General features: G+C 36.9%; 1 protein-coding gene across 2 annotated transcripts in view; it reads left to right on the forward strand.

The window, feature by feature from the left end:
* Positions 1–18,382, forward strand: part of LOC116446565 (sodium channel protein type 1 subunit alpha) — a 93,187-nt gene that overhangs the window by 2,726 nt on the left and 72,079 nt on the right. For both annotated transcript variants that reach the window (XM_032114629.1, XM_032114630.1), the window contains exon 2: positions 5,328–5,407. The gene's annotated coding sequence lies outside the window, so the exon portion shown is untranslated. The remainder of the gene's footprint in view (positions 1–5,327; positions 5,408–18,382) is intronic.

The following is an 18,382-nucleotide window of genomic DNA, read 5'->3' on the forward strand; positions in this document are numbered from 1 at the left end:
CTCAGAGCACTAGAATTTTCTGTACTGCAAAGGAGCTTGTTTGCTCTCTTCATAGTATGGAAATTACACTAAAACTGAGGAGCATGGAAACAATACCAAAGTACGTCAAATAAGTTATTCAGATCTCAGGTTTTATCTGTCCATTTTAGTTGAGTAGTTGAGATACATATTGTGATGACACACATATGCTATATTAGTGCTAAATTGAAAAAGAAAGACTACAAATATTAGTGTTTTAGTTTATCTCATTTAACAATTAAATATAAGACTGTAGTAGTATAGTTGACAAGCTTTCCGTGTAAGTTTGGGCTCACAAATGCAGATCTTTCACCGTCTAGAACTGCCAACTTTTATTTGGATCTAGTACACAAAAATATTCCAAATGTGACAAAAATCTATTGCTGTAGTGTGCTTTACTTATTCTGAAGATAGCTGTTTAGAAGCTGGCAGATATGCTTTGTTTCTTGTGCAAAAAGTTACTAAGCTTTTTATTCAGAGGTTTTCCTTGCTCTTCCTTGAAACTGGTTGGATGCAGTCTTCTGTGTTGCTACGGTTTGTCTCATTTTTCAGGTCCTGGCTCTCCAATATGATGTTTTCCTGTCCTTAACTGCTTGGATAGCACTTCTGTGACTGCAGTACAATTGGTTCACAAGTTTAGAAAGAGAAAATGTCCCTTGGATTATAATGTTCACCAGCTTGTCCATGGAGGATCTTGGTCGGCCAATCCCTTATCTATTAGATAAATTACTCCATTAGCTGTTTTCCACACCCGCTGTAATTCACAGAATTCATTGCTAGAACACTAGAAAGACATACTGTAAAGAATTAAGGGAGATTTTAAAAAATGTCTTGGTAAATAAAATGTACCTCAGAAACTTTCATTAAAAAGATATATATATATATAAATAAAAATAAAAATATATAATTATTTTATATTTATATGAATAAATAAATATATATATAAAAATTGAACATACTATTCTGCATTGCTGCTTATGTGGTTTACTTGCCATGGCTGAACAGCTCAGCTTCTAAGGTTAATTTTGAAGGTTTCTCTGGATTGTACACAACTATGTTTGCAGCAAAAATGCTGAAACACAGTTGTTTTTGCAGAAAAAATGCTGAAGGATAGAGACAAATAAACCTTCATTCCCTTTTTATCTCAGTTGCAGTTCATTATAAGGTCTTTTCAGAAAAGGAGCTGTGCTGCAGAGGGTCACTAGAGAAGGACTTCCAGATGAATCCTTTCATGTGCTGAAGAATAGCAGACTTTCCTAATGCCTGGTGATCACTAAGGCTCTTGAGCCAAAAACTTACTGGGCTGTTCTTCACCAGTGGTCTTAAATATTTACACAGTGTTCCTGAGGTAGGATTGGTCAAAATTTATATGAGGACAAGTGAACCACAGATCCCCATTAATGCAAAGTTACCAGGTCTGCAGAATCTGAAATCTGCAAGATTGCAAGCTCATGGCTGCATTGGAAGTTTGCCTGGCAAACTGTGTCCCTGCTGGGCATGGCATGGAGGGGTTCTCCTTGGCGCCTGTGGGATGGTTGCTTCAGCCCATGCCCATTTTCTCCTTGGGAAGGGAGGAAGGGAGCTGTCACCACGCCTGTGCAAAGAAGTGCTCAAAGATTTCCAGACTAAATGCAATGAGTATCCTGGACTTGCTTGGTTTCAAAAATTTGACTAGCTATTAGCAGTTTACTATTTGTTTAGAGATGGTAAAAAAGGCAAATACTAGATTTTGGGGAGGAGAGGAAAGGGAGACCATGTTTTATTTACCAACTTTCCATCTATGTTAGAATTGGAGCAGCTCTGTTTGAGGAATCTATACCTTTTTTGTTTTCTTCAGTTGTGGTGCAATAAATAAGTATAAAACTTTAAAAATACAAGAATTCATGGGATATAGCTCTGTAGCATTTGGAAAGAAGTTGCTGTTGTGTTGATCCAATCTTCTCTCTCAAACACCATAACAGATGACAGTCTGGTTCAAGAAGCCACCAAAGGAGCTTGTTAAGATAACCAGAAACCCTATAAATTTTCCTGATAATGTAAGCTGCTGGAGCTGAATTTAAGTGCCTAGTTATACTGTATCCAGTGAAATTGGAGCCATGAGAAATCTGCTTGGAAAAAACAGCTTTCAGTATTCTGTTTATGATATTTGGAGTTTTCTCAAAGTCAATGGTCATATTAAGCATCCTATGCTGAACCTCTCCTGATGCTTAAAGAAGGATGTCTCAGTTCATTTGTTCCTAGTTTAGTGTTTAATTTTGTGTTATTTCATTTCAAAGTGCAGCACTTTAAAGGAACTATGCCTGTAACATGTCAAATGGGTCCAGCTTGTAGCAAAGACTGGAGCGACTCATATTAAAACTTCAAGCTGAGGAGCAAATATTTTAGCTTTTATCCTTGTGATAAATCTGTGTTTATAAACATCAGACAATTCATAATTTCCACAAACATCCTCCATGAACAGTATTAGTATTCAAAACTTTTAGGCTTCTGAGTCAGGTGTGTTCCTAGTGCTACAAAGTCGTTTGTCTCCTGCAAACACTCATGATCCCGAAGAACTTCGCAAATTTATGAAAAACACACTTTAGAATTAGTACCTAAGAAAGAATCAGAGAGTTGAACCATGTGCTACCATCTGCTATTATTAAGATAATGGTTTAAAGCTCTTTCTACCTGAAGATCATAGACTCAAACTGCTTTTGGGTAAAGGGGATCTGCCTGAACCACTTAGCAACCTACCAGTAGTGCCAGCAGAAAAGCTAAATTCAAAACTGGTGATCATGACATCAGTGAGAGATGAAAGCATGTGAGGTCTTTCTAAATCAGAGCTCAGGTGCATTCAAAGGAGACGGGTTGAATGGTTGTATCCAGTTTGGTCTTGCCATTTCTATGTAAGCATTTTAGTATTAGTATTTGAATCTATTACGGTGTCTTTTAACTAAATATTTAGTGTCATAAGCTCGCTTACTGTGTCCTTTTAATCACTGCAATATTTGAAGAGAAAATATTTTTTAAATTGTGCAATTAGATTTCATTGTTAGAAAAATTGTTCATAACATGCTCTACTGATAAATGCTTAAATATTAGGTGTTATATTGAGAGAATTCCAAGTGCTTCTTGTGAAGGGACAAGCACCTCAGGTCACCTTTGGGAGGTGGAGAAATTCTGATTCATATAGCTTGGATTCAAGAAAACTTTAAGGAATCAAAACCTCATGATGTAAAAATATTAGAAAAAACTGATATTAGAATATCAGAATATTGGAATTGACTCTAAAGCATCAAATTCATTAAAGCTGCCTGGGGTCACTAAATCAGAGGTTCACATTAAGTATCTGTTGTATCATAGATGTGCCTTATTGCATATGGGTATTAATTTGATTTATATTTGTCCATCTTTACATGCAGAAATAGTATTGAACAATGAAAGAAATGCAATTTTTAGCCCTCCTTCCATGCACCTCTCACCTTCCCAGTCACTGCCTCCTTCTTTCCATTCCTGCCACTCTGCGCCCACCCCCCATCCGACATGGTGGGCACTGGGGCTTTCACAAGTGTTCACTCATGGCCATCCCAGTTTTTTTTATTGGTCAAGAAAGCAAAACGAGAAATACATAATGTTGTCTGATTTAGCTCCAGCTGAGGCTGATTCAATGCAGATGGGGTTCATTGTGTTAGCAGTTACTGTTACTGTTACTTAGCAGGCTGAATTTTAAAGAGGAGCCTTTTTTTGTCTAGGTTCCAGATTTGGCTGCGCAGCTGCCTTCTGAATCCAGGGGAATGCATAGAGCTGACGTGGCAGTCGTGTCCCAGGCAGCGTGATTAGCAATGCAGGCTGTAATAGATGGACACGTCACGGGACTCGGGCACAGGAACCCTGATTTTGGTGACTGAACCCATGACTGATGAGGTCGAATCTACCACCACTCATCAGTGGGCAGGTGTAAAATGAGACGGAGGACAGGCAGCAATTAGCTGTGATGTGTCAGGGGCTGACCTGGAAAGGTTTCTGGTGCTTTCGTTAGGACTGACACTTACACAAACTATTTCCTTCACATGTTTCAGAGACAAGTAATTACCTGAAAAGAAATTAAAATTACTGAAAACTTTAGCTCATTTAACACAGGATAAAGAAATCTACTTCTCAGCACTATCCCTGCCCTCTGTTCCTCCCTGAAGGAAAATGAGGTTGCAGATTTTCAGTCTCGTTTAGGTCGGAAAATCTCTAAAAAAGCGATCTTTTACAGACGGTTCTTTGCTTTTGCCGATAGATGGGGCTGTCCTTCAAGGTGATGGCTTAGTATCTTTTTTTTTCCCCTTTTTTTCTATCTTTACCCTCCTCTCTGTCTTTCTTTACCCTCCTCCCTCCCCCCTCTCTTTATTTTTTTCCCTGCTATTTGCTGATTTGCATTAGGTACCACAGAGTGAGCCCTCAGAACAGGAAGCTGAGAACGAAGCAGAGAGGATACTGCAGAGGTCTTTTTTTTTTTTTTTCCCCACTTCTCGATGAGAATGCAGCAATGTATAAATACCTTGTAATCTTTTGGAACTGAGAATCTAAACAGCTTTATTTGCATTTCAAGCATTTCATCATCACTATCTCTTGGTGGGTTTTTTTATTTTTGGGTTTTTTTCACAATGCATTTGAAATTCCAGTTTTACCAGGTAAGCCAGGAGGGTGTTAAATCCTAGATCTTAGTGCATTTATGTGAGCAGTCAGCATTGATTCCCCCACTTCCCCACCTTCCTTTCTTTTTTTCCTTTTTCCTTTTTTTTTTTTTTTTTCAGAATGCTTGCTTTATAGATATTCTTAAGCATATAATTAAGGAGAATTTTTTTGGTTTTGCTTTAAAAATTTTTTGCAAGCTGCAGTCAGTTCTTTTTGGCATCTCAGCATTTTGTTACAAGCTGTGTTTCAGTGGCCTTATATTTTGGGGTGTTTCCAGCTTGTTGGGGGTGATTTTGTTTAAATTATTATTAAATATTTTCCCCTTAACTTTTTAGAAGATAACAGAGGTCATGCTGTTCCTTCTCATGGAAGATATATTAAAGTCTAAATCAAGCGCTGCAGGATTGTACAGTTTTCCTTCCCATAGAGAAGCTCTGCTTAAAGGCTAAGTGCTTTACACAAATGTTGTACCAAAGGAAGAAAGGCATTCTTCTCTTTTGTCTCTCTCTCCCTGTGCCCTTAGTCTTTCTGATCAGGTGCATTGCTAGGAGCTCTTACTTTCATTTAGATACTGACCAGGACTGGTTGTAATGCTGTAGATATGGCTCGGTTCATAATCTGAACCGTCTTGCTTTTTCAAACAGCACAAGAAATTTGCCAGGTGGACTTCAAGCTCTTTCAGCGTCTTTTCTCAAATGGATTTCTTCTCTGCTGCTTGTCTGAGGTATGTGCTTAAAAGAATCCCACTGTACTAATTTACCTGGGATTGGGCTGTTTGTTCAGCCCCACTTTGAGAAAGCTATTGTTAGTCACTCAGCAGTATTTGAAATGGATTGGTGTTTTCTGTTGCTATTGAAAACCCCTTCAATTGTAACTTTTCCAGAAATGCTTTTTTTGTGGTTATGGTGTCAGACTCCTGAGCTATATTGGCTGATGTTATTGTTACATTTTTGTACTGCAACTATCTTGTTTATTGTGTTTTTCATGCCTGACCAATGTCTTAATGTCAAGTACAAAAGAAAAAAGCCTGTTCTAAAAATTGCTCTGAAATCTAATGCAAAACATTAACAGGATGATTGCTGTCAAGACTGACACCCTGATAGTTTATTCTGTTGAGCCTGGTTTGTGTGATCTTGAATATTTGCTGAAGTATTTAGACACAGGGAAGCAAGTTAGAGGCAAATAGCTTTGCACTGGTTGTCCTCAGTTTGCCAGAAAGTTTTCATTATTTTGGAGGAAGTTATCAAGCGGAGTGGGACAGGGAATTAAGAGCTTGCGTAAGGCATAGTCTAATCAGAACAATTCTAGTGAAATTCTAGGAAAACAACAGCAATTTGCATACAATCTGGTACCAGAAATAAAGAATTTTAAAAGTCTGACTATGATGACTTACAGAAAAATTATACAGATAAATGTAGATCAAGAAAACATATATCCTATCCACTGTTTGAAACAATACTTTATATAGGGGCAAGGGTAGCTTATTATTGATCACTGAAATCTTTGTTGAATTTATATTAAAACCTAAACTTGCTTTGAAGTTTCAGAAGTTGTAAATGTCAGCAGCTGAGAAGCTAAAAGCAATTATAGATTATTTTATTCTTAAAACGAAGATGGCCTTGAGCTAGAAAACCTTCACAATGTTTATGAATATGACTTCTCAATGCACTACCCCTATGCCAAGCAGTTTAAAGCACAGCTGGTTGTTGACTTTTAAGGATGGCAGTGCTGCTGCTATCCATATTGCACTGCATCCTTCCAGCATGTGTATTCTACTTCCAGAGTTTTTTGCATTCATGACAGAACAAAACATATTTAAGGGGCAAACCCACAAGGCTTAGCACTGAATTTTGTCCCTTAAATAATATTTTACAAACCCCTCTCTATCATTTTTGGCTGCCTGAAGTTGAAGAACTGAGATTAACTAAGTGTGAGACTTCTCCTGCCCTTGGCTAAAAGAAATAGTCTATTAATAATCAGGAGAAGTGGTTGCTTTGCAAATTCTTTTGAAAAGAGGCAGAAATCTTGATGTTAGTTTTCTGTGTGCATTTAGAACTGTGATAATTTTATGGATTAATGTTATTTCCTTCATTTTATTCATTTTCTGAACTCCAGTCCAAGCTCATCTGTGGGAAAGCATATTGGTTCTTTTGGGCTAAATATTGTGAAGAGATTTGTGGATTGTTTTCCAGTAACGGAAACATATTCTGTCTTCTTTTTCTCCATTGATAACAGCTTATGTAGGTGGGAGGCAGTGGGAGTCCTCAAGAGTACAGGTATTGGACCTGTAGACTTTCTGTTGATGCCAAAATGACTACAGCAGAAGAAAAACCAAATTAAAGATTGAACAATATTTATTCACACTTCCAAACTGAGACAACCAGTGTTATGGAGACTGTATGACATACTAGAGAAGGAATACCATTAGGCTTTTTTTAGCATAATGCTTTAGAGCACTTACGAGATCACATTGCTACGAGAGAAAAAGAAATTCTAAAGCTGAAATATTCTAAAATGTGGGGGAAAAAAGAACCTTTGAGTAAATTTGAACCATTAAAATCTACAGCTGATGTTTCTGACTGAGCACGATATTGTAGGGAGGTAGGGAATATCATGCAAGTTCTCCAGATGTTTTTTCCCAAAGCTCAATAGTTCTGGTATGTTACTCCTATTTTTCTAGCTGTGGGTTTATTCTTTGTAGATTTCTATCCATAAAACCACATAGAAATTGGATGGAAACAACTTAAAATTTGGTATTAGTGAAGTAATTATTTAAATGATAAATGTGGACATAGAAATCATCACCCTTTCCATACAGAGTTAGTCCAACTTCTGTAAAATACACTGATCTCTTTTTACTCAGTATTAGTAATATTTGTTGAAAGAATCACTGTGATGTCTTACTGAATACATGGGTGTTCAGTATTTTCAGGCTTGCTGTCCTTTACTGATTATTGTGTCATTATTTCTGTCTCTTCCATTTTCACCTGTGGGTGGTGGTTCCAGGTCCCCTTTCATGTTCTTCTGAAATTCTGTTTAGCTCTGAAAAAAATAATTTATTTTATTTTGCACTTGTTAAAAAAAAAATCTGGGTAAAAATATTCCCTGCCATGTTAAATATCACTTTAAAATCCACAATTCTGATTTAGCCACCCTGTTATTTTGTGTTGTGATTTATCAGCCCCAGAGCTTGCTCTCTCTCCTTCGTCTTTCTGCTATGAAATTCTCATTATGTTGCATTTTCAGAACCCAGGTTTCCATTGTATTGTCTCAGCAGTATCTAGTGGATCTCTAAACATCTTTCCAGTGCTCTATTTTAAAGTGTTTCCATCTTTCTTTTTATTAATTTCCTCTTTTTTCCACAAGTCTCTGAGGAAAGAACAAAACCCCTATATTTTTAGTCTCAGAAACATCCACCTCAGTTTGAGCTTCCAAGCTCTATCCCTTCTAATTCCCTCTATCTTTGTAATTTATATCAGTACCTTGAAACATGCAGACCTATCTTCTTCATCTTTCTCTTACTCCTTCAAGAGATTCTTTGATTTCCTTCTAGCACTGGCTTTTTAAAATTGCTTCATAACACATATCAAAAAACTGATGATCACCTCCTGGTAAAACAAAGCAAAACCAAACAAAAGCTCAAATCCTGTCAAGGTCAGAAATAAAAATTTAGGAATAAATGCAGAGGCTTGTGTGACTCAATTATTTAGTAACTGTATTTAATAAAAGCATTGTTCAAAGAATTCAAATCTAAGTAGCAACTACAGTGGTGTTACCAAATGTTGTTTGCTGCAGAGTGAGAGCCTTCATTATTTTTTAATGACTCTAAGTGTTTAACCTCTTTGTTTAAAATTATTGTTGAATTTATTTGTTAAGAGGAAATCATGATGGAGATATTTCTGTATGCAAATTATAGGTTCTCCTCTTAGGAGTGTCTCAGCAGGGCTCTTTATGTAGCTTTGCAGGCTCACTGGAGTAAGTCCACACATGAAAATGGAAGTGGAGTGGCTGGTGGATCATTAGAAGCTGAATGCTGAAGATGATTTTTGTTCTCTATGTCTATAGTGGGTGGGACAGGAAATGAAGATTGAAGAAATGGGCTCACTCAGATGAGATATGAGGACAAACATTTTACTAGAGAGGATAGTGAAGAGCTGCAATAGAATGTCAGGAGAATCTGTGAAATTTGTCCTGAAGATCTCTAGGAAGAGGTTAGATGAAATATCCCTTGGGAAATAGGTATAGCAGTCTTGCCTTGGGCAGCAAGATGAACTAGGTGGCCTCTGATCTTTTTTTTCCAACCCCATTTATCTGTGAGTCTACAAAAAGAAGTAGATATCTGAGGTATAACAGACAGTGTACAATAAATTACATAGGGTCCCAAATAGACCTACTAAAAGCTATCTTCACTAGGATTGCCTAACAGTACATAAATTTCCCCTGAAAATATTTTTCCTCTGGTATATACACTCTGCAATGCTTCAAATATATCTAGAAAGAGCAGAAAACAGGTCCTAAAAAGTTACTTTATTTCTTAGTGTTTCTTTTAGATTACACAGTCTTTACTGGTGAACCATAGCAAGTGTGTGAATGTAAGGGGTAGAAAAAGAGTATTTGCAAATCTGATCAAATTTCCATACTGTCAGGAGAATGTATACATTTAATTTAAAATATTTTTAAATTGATAGTTTTTCTTTATAGAAAGAATGAGGACACTTCAAAATCTGATTAAAGAAAGCGAGTGTACCAGAGCCATTTCAAAGTTCTATTTTTAATGTATTTTTCACAGCTGAGAAACCCAGTCTGATACATTTATTTTCTAAAATGATACCTAAATAATGCCATATGTATATATCACTTGAAATGTGTGGTGGTGGATAGAGACAGAGAGCTACTCAGAACTCAATACTGGCTACATTGACAATGCTTAATTGAAAATGAAGTTATGCAACAGTTTAATTTTTTTCATTAAACATTAACCATGTGATCCAAGTGTAATCTAGAAACCTTGCATCTGGGTATTTTTGCCTTCAGTTCAATTTATTTTCACTTTACACACACTGGGGGGATAAACCAGAACGGATGACCCTTTATTATGTTTTCATGACTTGGTATCGTCTCAAAACAAAATACATTCCAAATCAACTACTCTGAATCAATGACACATTTTATCTGAAACAAAAATTTTTTACTCCAAGAAAAATTATCTATGTATTAAAATGTATTTTTTTATTACTCATTTTGGCTCAGTCTAAGACCAGGACTAACTGGCATTGGGATACCCTGTGTCTGCAAGGGTCTTGTGTTTACCAGCCCAGTGGCTGTTTGCACCCTGTCATCAGGGTACTGCTGATGGGAGCTGACTCTAGGGGCGTGTTCCCAAACTCCTTGGGAAACTGCTAACCAAAATGAGAGCTAATTGCACCAGGATCAGCTCTTTTAGCAAGACAGGGGATTCTGTCCCCACATGCAGGAGTATTTCTTATCACTAATTGATCTACTGGCTTCTAAGCTACAGAGTAAACAAAATAAATATTGTCCATACAAATATATACGAAGAAAAATGCATATGGTTACCTAAGAAGAGATAATTAAATTTTATTGAGCAGATTTTTTTTAGATTATGCTTTTAGAATAAGCTTGATAAATCCACAAACTGCTATAACATGTTAATTGAGTAGATGCAAAATGTTGCAACTTCTGAATTAACAACTACAAAGGAAGCAGCACAATACTGTTTAGGAACAGTTTACAGCAGGAAAAAACCTGAAACGTATGCCTTCTTTTTCTTCCACAAAACTCAGTGTTATGGAGGGACACACCTTCAGAGAGATTAATACTAATTTTAAAAAGTTAATTGTAGCATAGAAGATTGTTAATAAATACTTACAGGAAATTCAAAACCAATTTAGAAAGCATCTTGCTAAATGAGATGCCAAACTGGACTTAATTGAAACAAAAAATTGTTTTATTTCTTTTTAATAGTTCTGAATATCTACATGGACATGAATCATTAAATTTCGTTACTATTTGAAGGCGGATTAAACTGATTTTTTTTAATGAGTGATGGGTAAGATATATATATAGGGTCGGACAAAAGAAACATATGGAATATAATTAAAATATGCTGAAAAATAGTACTGTTTCTGGAACTGGGGAGTTATAGAAAACTATCTTTACTAGGCACACCTGGATTAAGAAATTTTGCCAGATGTTATTTCAGAATGTTGCTGTCTGTTTTTTGATGGCAAATACAAAATTGCCTGCAACATTTTATAGAAGCAAAATTTCCACCCACCTGAGCTACATAGCTGAGAAAATTTTGCAAGATGTCTTTATTCTAATGCAATAGCTGATCTCCAGAGGTGCTTTCCCTCCTCAGCCTTTATGAGCCTGTAATACAAAAGCACATCCTAAAGAGTGAAGGGTGGAGGGTTGTCACCAGCCTGTTCATTTCTAATAAGGAACAGCTATGCACCAAGGACAAAAAATGAGAATATAAATATGAATTTAAAGTTTGTAAAGTCTGTATTAAAGATCTAAAATTAGAAGCCTATTTCTTTTAATAGAAATGTAAATTAGAAAATTTGGAAATGCTAATGTAGGTGTAGTGTTACATTACAAGGTATGAGGAATGTGCCTGCTCTGAATTGTCATATTTCATGGGTGGGACATAAAGCAGACAGAAGTTTTCAGCTTTACTGATATGCATGTGCAATGAGACTAGGAAAATAAACCTTAATTACTATGAGTACCTTTTAAATAGAATTCCAATTGAAGATTAATTTCATTCAAACAATATTTTGAGGTTTTTATTTTGAAATCATTTTTTGGAACTGTTCTCTTACAACACTAGTAGCCGTGGTGCTACCACTTTGTTTCACACACAAACTTCAGTCCGGCCTACAAGGAACCTTTGTCCCCCGTGCTCTGCTAACAACATCTGCCAAGGGTATTGCTGCAGTGAGCTGAGAATGAGCAGCAGCTTAGAAGGGCACGCACATTCTGTGGGGAGTTTTTAAAAAACTGATAAACGTTACATGTACTGCCAATCCCAAGGATTCTCATAGTTTATGGGAATTCTAGGCCTGCAGCCTGGTAAGAGGCATTCCCCCCTCTTTCAGGCAGTGCAGCTGGTAGTTTTGCTGCAGGTTATGTGCTGTCCAGCTGCTGCACAGCCTGGCTGAGAGTCTGTCACTTGTGGGCGTTGACCTCAGACTTGCCCTCTGCTTTCCCCTCAAGCAGGTTTCTGTACATCTGTGAAGTCTAAGTTCAGACTACTACTGAACCAGCACTAAATAGTCTTTAATGGTTCTGCTGGGAGAAACAAAATTGCTTACTGTCCGAGAGTAGAGAATGACAAATTATGAGACGTGCTAGCAAGAGAAAACAAACCAGCTGATACAGTACCCCTTCTCTTATGTCTGCATGCCTAATTCCTAGACAATATCTAACGATGAGTTTTGGGGAAGAGAAAAAAAAAGGTTGAGGAAATATGAATTAATCCATTTTTAAAAATGCAGGGGAGAAGGGAACATCAAATTTTCTTTTAAAAGCTATTTCTTTGTTCTAAAACAATCTGTCTTCAGGACATTAAACTCTGTTTAACTTTCTAATAGTGTTTTATTCAAAATTTCTCTCCCTTTTTCTTTGACTGCCTTACACATAGTATTTCTCTGCATGTCTCAGCAGCAACATTTATTTCTCAGGGTTGTATGCTTTGCAGAATTCTGAAATGCAGGAAACTGGTCTGTTTTGGGAATAGTTTTTTTCTCCTGTGATGAAAGTAAGATTAACTGTGAGATAAGGCTGAAGTTTCATACTATACATCTAAGCTAATATATTTAAGTCTATATTTTGGTGCTGAAGCAAAAAAATACCATGTCTCCATACAGAGTGACAAGAATTTTATATTGACTGTTGTGTGAATTCTTGATTACTTAGCACTTTGGAAAAGGCCGGCTTATGCCTTTAGCTGTCTGTTCAGATAAGTTTCAGACAGGAAATATGAGCCATTTTCTCTCTTTCATGTGAGAAAAGATTGTGAAGATGGCTAAATAATGGCTGAGGGTAGTGCAACTGTGATTAGCAGTATTCTGAAGTGAAGTTCACAAAGTAAGCTGTCTTTCTTTCTCTTTGGTGGTCTGCAGGTCTGTGTTTCTCTGTATAATGCTTCTAATTCGAGTTGGTTTTGCTGAAGCAGTAATTGTTAATAGCTCTGGGGGATTAAAACAGGACAGATTTCACATTTTTTGAGACATTCATGTGTCATCCCTGTTAAAATACCATATTGCAGTGTTGTACGGTGTCTTTTACTTCTGGAAGTTTCAGAAAGTTTGTTATTAAAAACCTTCTGCTTTCTGGCTCTGTCAGGCTCAATTCTGAACACGTTCCTTCATATTGCTCGCCTGAAGTACACACTCTTGAATTCTAACGCTTCTTAACATCCACATCCTTACCTGCAAATTACTCTATTTTGATTTGTGGCCAGCATAATGGGTTCCCTTGGTATGGTGTATGGGTACTTTTGGATGTCTGTAGTAGGCAGGAGTTCAGACGTGGAATGTGGGATCCCAGTCTGTATGGGCTATTCAAACACAGAGAGAGAGGGAATTGCTGCTCTAACCATGATACAACCTAAGCATAAGGAAAAATGCTCAGATGTCAGAGAGGGAAAGAAGACCTTCAAGGTGATGAAGTAGTTTTGGGATCTGAGCAGCCAAATGAAGAGTTTTGGAAGGTATCTTGAAAAAGAAGACATTAAGAGAAGCATAAGCCTAATGAGGGATCTTTGCAGGTGTTTGTGTCTCCTAAATGTGACTGGGAATCTTCAAAATTACCATGTTGATGTAAATTGTAAATTGAATATTTAAACAACAGAGTTAACATCTAAAAAATGAAATTCGAGATAATGAAGAAAGGCTGCAAAGAGCCTCTGAAAGGCAATCAGTCATCTGCTTTCTGAAAATTTATACAGGAGGATGATATAGCCCAAGCAACTAGCTAGAAAATAATTCTGAATAAGGACAGGGGGTTTTTGGTAAGGGCAAAGAAAGTTTCTTGTTTCTTTGTAAGAATGATGGAAAACAGACCTTAGATATGTATGGCAGCAGGGGGAGTAGTGTATGATTTAAACATAGTTTGGCTCCAAAACTTAGACAAGGACATTTGACACATGTAAGAGTCTGATTCATTATGACTGCTAGTAGCACAGACTCCACTAACCTCAGCATCCCTTAGGCTTGGTTGCCTTGGTTGGCGCTGAGCTGCTGTGTTAAGCATTCATAGTCTGGAATGAATCACTCCATCTAGAAATTGAAGACATTTACACCAGCAATGGCAGCGGAAGGAAGTCTGAAATAATTAAAACTTGGGTCAATTGGACTACATACAGGATAACTAGGATGATTCTGAAAGGAGTTTGGAGACTAAAATAGCTACAACCATCCATTCTTCCTGCTTTCAGCACGGTTCATGTGGTTTGGACAGCTTTGATGCTATTCTGGAAAGGTAAACTTCACAGGTGTGGAAACCAGTTTACCTGCAGTGTGAACATGGCTGTCTGCTGTTCAGGGCAAAAACCCAAAAGTAACGCAAGAGGGAGTTTGCTAGTAAAGCTCAGATATCTGCAAGTTTGAAGATTTGAAAGCATACTGTCTCCCAAGTCCAGAAGAACTGCCTGTAAAAAGCATTACAGGCAGGTTCATGTTGCCTCAAGAGCAGCTTGTGACAGAATACAGTTTTGGCTGCACACTGTTAAATACAGTACGGATGTAACCTGAGAAAAATAGGTAGCAAAACAGAATCTTAATGTTTCATATTGCTGCTGATAAATCTATGTGCTCATGTTTCAAAACAAACATCTTAAGATTTGATGATGTAATATATTGCACTCTTTCATTGAGATCCTTTCTTCTTATGGGACACAGTCATTAAGGGGATAGGCTTTTAAAGGTACCTAATCACAGTCTTAGGCTTTGGCCACCTGTTATGCATCAAACCATGGTGTTCTCACTGAAAAAATGCCTTTTGCTCTGCACTCTTACCTGGCTTTAACTGTGTTTTTCAGTGGTAACAATTTTTATCTTGACCATATTGGTGTTTGGAATATTTTAGATACATGCACCTCTTCCTACTTGCTGGCTTGCTACAAGCTTCTGTGGTCAACATGTAGTTCACCCCAGAATTCCCTCATCACTGGGCCACAGCAAACCGAACATCACAACCACATACCTGCAAACCCAGCCATGATGCCATCACGCCCCAAACACTCCCAAAGCACTCAGCTTCCAGCAAGCCTGGCTGCCTGGGAAGGCTCAAACTGGCTGGAGGGAGGGAGCTTGCATCTCACTCCCTAGGACCCACTTAAGGACAATGTTAAGATCACGTTCCCCATGGGTTTGCCAGAAAGACAAAAAGATTTCATGGAGGAAAAATGTCCAAGCAAGTAAAGTAAGAGAGGAAGGGAGAACAAAAATTTTCATGACATTTTCATACCTCCTAATGACATTTTCAATAGAGAAAACAAGGAATTTTAAGAGTAAGAAATATGGAAATCTACATAAACAGGTGTAACAAACCAGCTCCTACTCAAAATTGCTAAGTACTGAAAATTATTCTGTATTTGTACTTTTCATAGGCTTTTTCTTCAAAGTCAAATTAAAATCTGCTTGATGTCATTTCCACCCATGATATTAAGTCCCCAATTTGTCCTTGACTCAGGATGAATGAAACACGAATATTGTTATGCTTTTTAACTGGGCATGTTTCCCTCAGACTTAAATGTCCTTCAATTCCTTAGAGCCATGACCCTACAAATTGCATTGATCTCTTCTCAGACAGTGTTCACTGTTGACATACTAAAGACTTGTTTTTCATAACTGGATATTCTTATCTTTATGTAGTACTCTTCCATTGTTGTGCCCTTGCTCAAGTGCATTGAGAAATGGTTTTTAAAATAGGAAGTTTCCTACTTTGGCTTCTCACTGAAAGCTTGTTTATACAAATGCCCCTAGATTGTGCACACAATGCCTGCAGAAACATTATCAGCTCTCAGAGTGTGGTAGGAAATGGTGCCCTGTCTTCAAATGCATTGATCAGACAAGAAGTGTGACATGCTGAGGAATGTCTCTCCTCATTTTTTCAGCTGGGTGTATTGTAAATCAATACCTGACACTGGGAGGTTGAGTGGCTGAAGCTTTCTCTTACCTAGTAGGGCTAGAACTTGCTTTCACACTGGTCTGCTATTAGTGGAGTAAAGAGTTATGGGACAACAATTACTTATTTATAATTCATCTTTAAACAATTTAAGGTACTGCCCTGGACAACCGATGCCAAAATACCAGAAGGCATTGCAACTCACTGTTATAAACTAAAAATTATTAATTAGAAAAAGCATTCCAAAACACTTTAATCTCTAATACAACATTAAAAATGGTAATTTAGAGCAGCAATGAACATTTTCAATTACAAATGCAAGAGTATTTTCAATTAATGAAAAGACAAAAGTGTGGGTTTGCATGAAAATAGCTGAAAGTAGTTTAATCACCAACCACAAATCCTACAAAATGGGAAAACTGGTATTTTTCAATCAGAAAAGTTGAGGCTGAAAGAGATATTATTTGCTGTTTGTGACATCTGACATTATTTTCTGTGGTCTTCAGTTTACCATGTTGATTCTCCTATTAGAGTTCTCATCATATATGTGGAGCCACATGAACTGATTCACGTTATACAGACCTTGTAATATATCAGTTTAAGTTCAAGGTGGAATGCAAGATAGAAGACTTTATTAATACTTTATTGCTTCATTAGCTTTGTTACTGCCGTTTAAGTGTACATTTGATGTGCACTAAGTGATATTTATAAGAAGTACAGATCTCAAACCTCTTTCTTTTTTTTATGTTTCTGTACCTATATTTGAGAATGGCTTCTTTGCAAAATAATCACTATATATGCACTAAAATTCCATGTTTAACCACATGTCTTAGTACTAAAGTTGATAAAGTAAATGTTGCCTGCTTTTAGCAGATTATTTGATCTTCAGAAAACTACCAGACAGTGGCTGAGGATTTGAATGACTGAATGTTTTGCTTCAAAATTTGTTATCATTTATGCTCTTTATAAGTATATAGCAATATTTCAGAAATTTCTAATTAATAGTTTTCCATTTTTAAATAACACGTGGTGTCTGGTGATATTATCTTAGTTTTACATTTTGTCTGTTTTCTCAGTACACTTTATAGCATTAAGTTCATTCATTTTCAAGTGTTCTGGGCTGCTAAACATTTGAAATCTCTGCACATATTGTATTCTTATTTATTTTAAAGAAGCACATTCCTTTAATTGTTCCTCTTGACCAATCATAGGATTAAAAAACTTCCCAAAGTTCCAATACCACTAGATTTCTTAGTCTATAATTTTATTGCTCTTGGTTTTTGACTGGATTATTTATTATGTCTTTACATTCCCATCAGAAATCAACATCCTGAACATTTACTGTAGTGTTAGAACATAAAATATTAAATGACTGGAAACTCACCAGCACCTCAAAAGACAAAAAAACCTTGAAATTTTTGCTTTTAAGTAAAAGTCAATGTGGCTAACAGTCTTCACTCAATGGCTTTCAAACTACTGCTTCTGCAGAAATACTAATTCCCAGGCCCTGCCTTTCTTTGCAAATCTGAAGCTTTTTCCAATAAGGTGTTGCTCAAAGGATGGGGCAGAGGCAGCAGATGCTGCTGCTGCTTGTAGTTAAACCCTTAATAGCAAGAACAATTCTGTTTTGTCTAAGAATTTTCAAGATTGTTTTCCCCTTTATGCAACTGAAAATACTGAGCGCCGTGTAGGGGTTTTTTAGATCTTAAAACAAGCTAAATATCTAAAATTCAGTAGAGTAAATGAACTCTGTATCTATACTACCTCTAGGGCACAAGGTGCCAGGGCTTGAGCGCTGTCATGTCTCTAGACCACATCATGTATAGACGTGCCTGGACACAAGACTGGGACATCGTGGCCTCATGAGTGTCCACTGAATGAAAACTTTCCAAAATTACATTGGATCATTGTTGTTAATTCAAAGTTTGTTGAAAATCAGTTCAAACCTAATCAAGATATAGGTGAGAGTTATTTACATGTTTATTTTTGACCAGGTCTGTGTTTTGGAAGACTTTTCTTTACAGCTGTGATGTGACTGTTCTTAATTTTATTTTTATTTTGAGAACTATATGTATATATAAAATAGTTTTTGAAGTTAAATAAAATTTAACTTGCAAGTATCTGCAAGAACAGATACTAATTGTGCTACTGTAAAGCGAAATTGCCAATCTGGAAATAAGCCATTTCTCACATATTATTAGGTAATTGTTAGGTTCAAAGCAGCTTGCTAAGAAACAGCAGAATCCTCTTGCTGTTGGTAAAAATGGTTGCTCGTTTGTGTGTTCAGAATCACAAAATTGCAGAGGGACATGAGGGAAGAACTGCAGATGAGTTGCCTTAGCAGGATCAGAAGAGGCCAGTGACCAAGGCACAGTGCCTTGCCCACATAAACAGAAATGCAAATGTCACGTGTTTACAGACTTGTGTTACATTCTGTGTGGCATTAGCATATAGCGTATGAATTAATTTGGAAAACACTTGATTCACATGTAGCCCATGTATTTGCTGCATCTTGTAAAACCTGAGACAGGCTGAGGGCTGC

Source organism: Corvus moneduloides, chromosome 7 (assembly GCF_009650955.1).
Source record: "Corvus moneduloides isolate bCorMon1 chromosome 7, bCorMon1.pri, whole genome shotgun sequence".
Classification (NCBI taxonomy): Eukaryota; Metazoa; Chordata; class Aves; order Passeriformes; family Corvidae; genus Corvus; species Corvus moneduloides.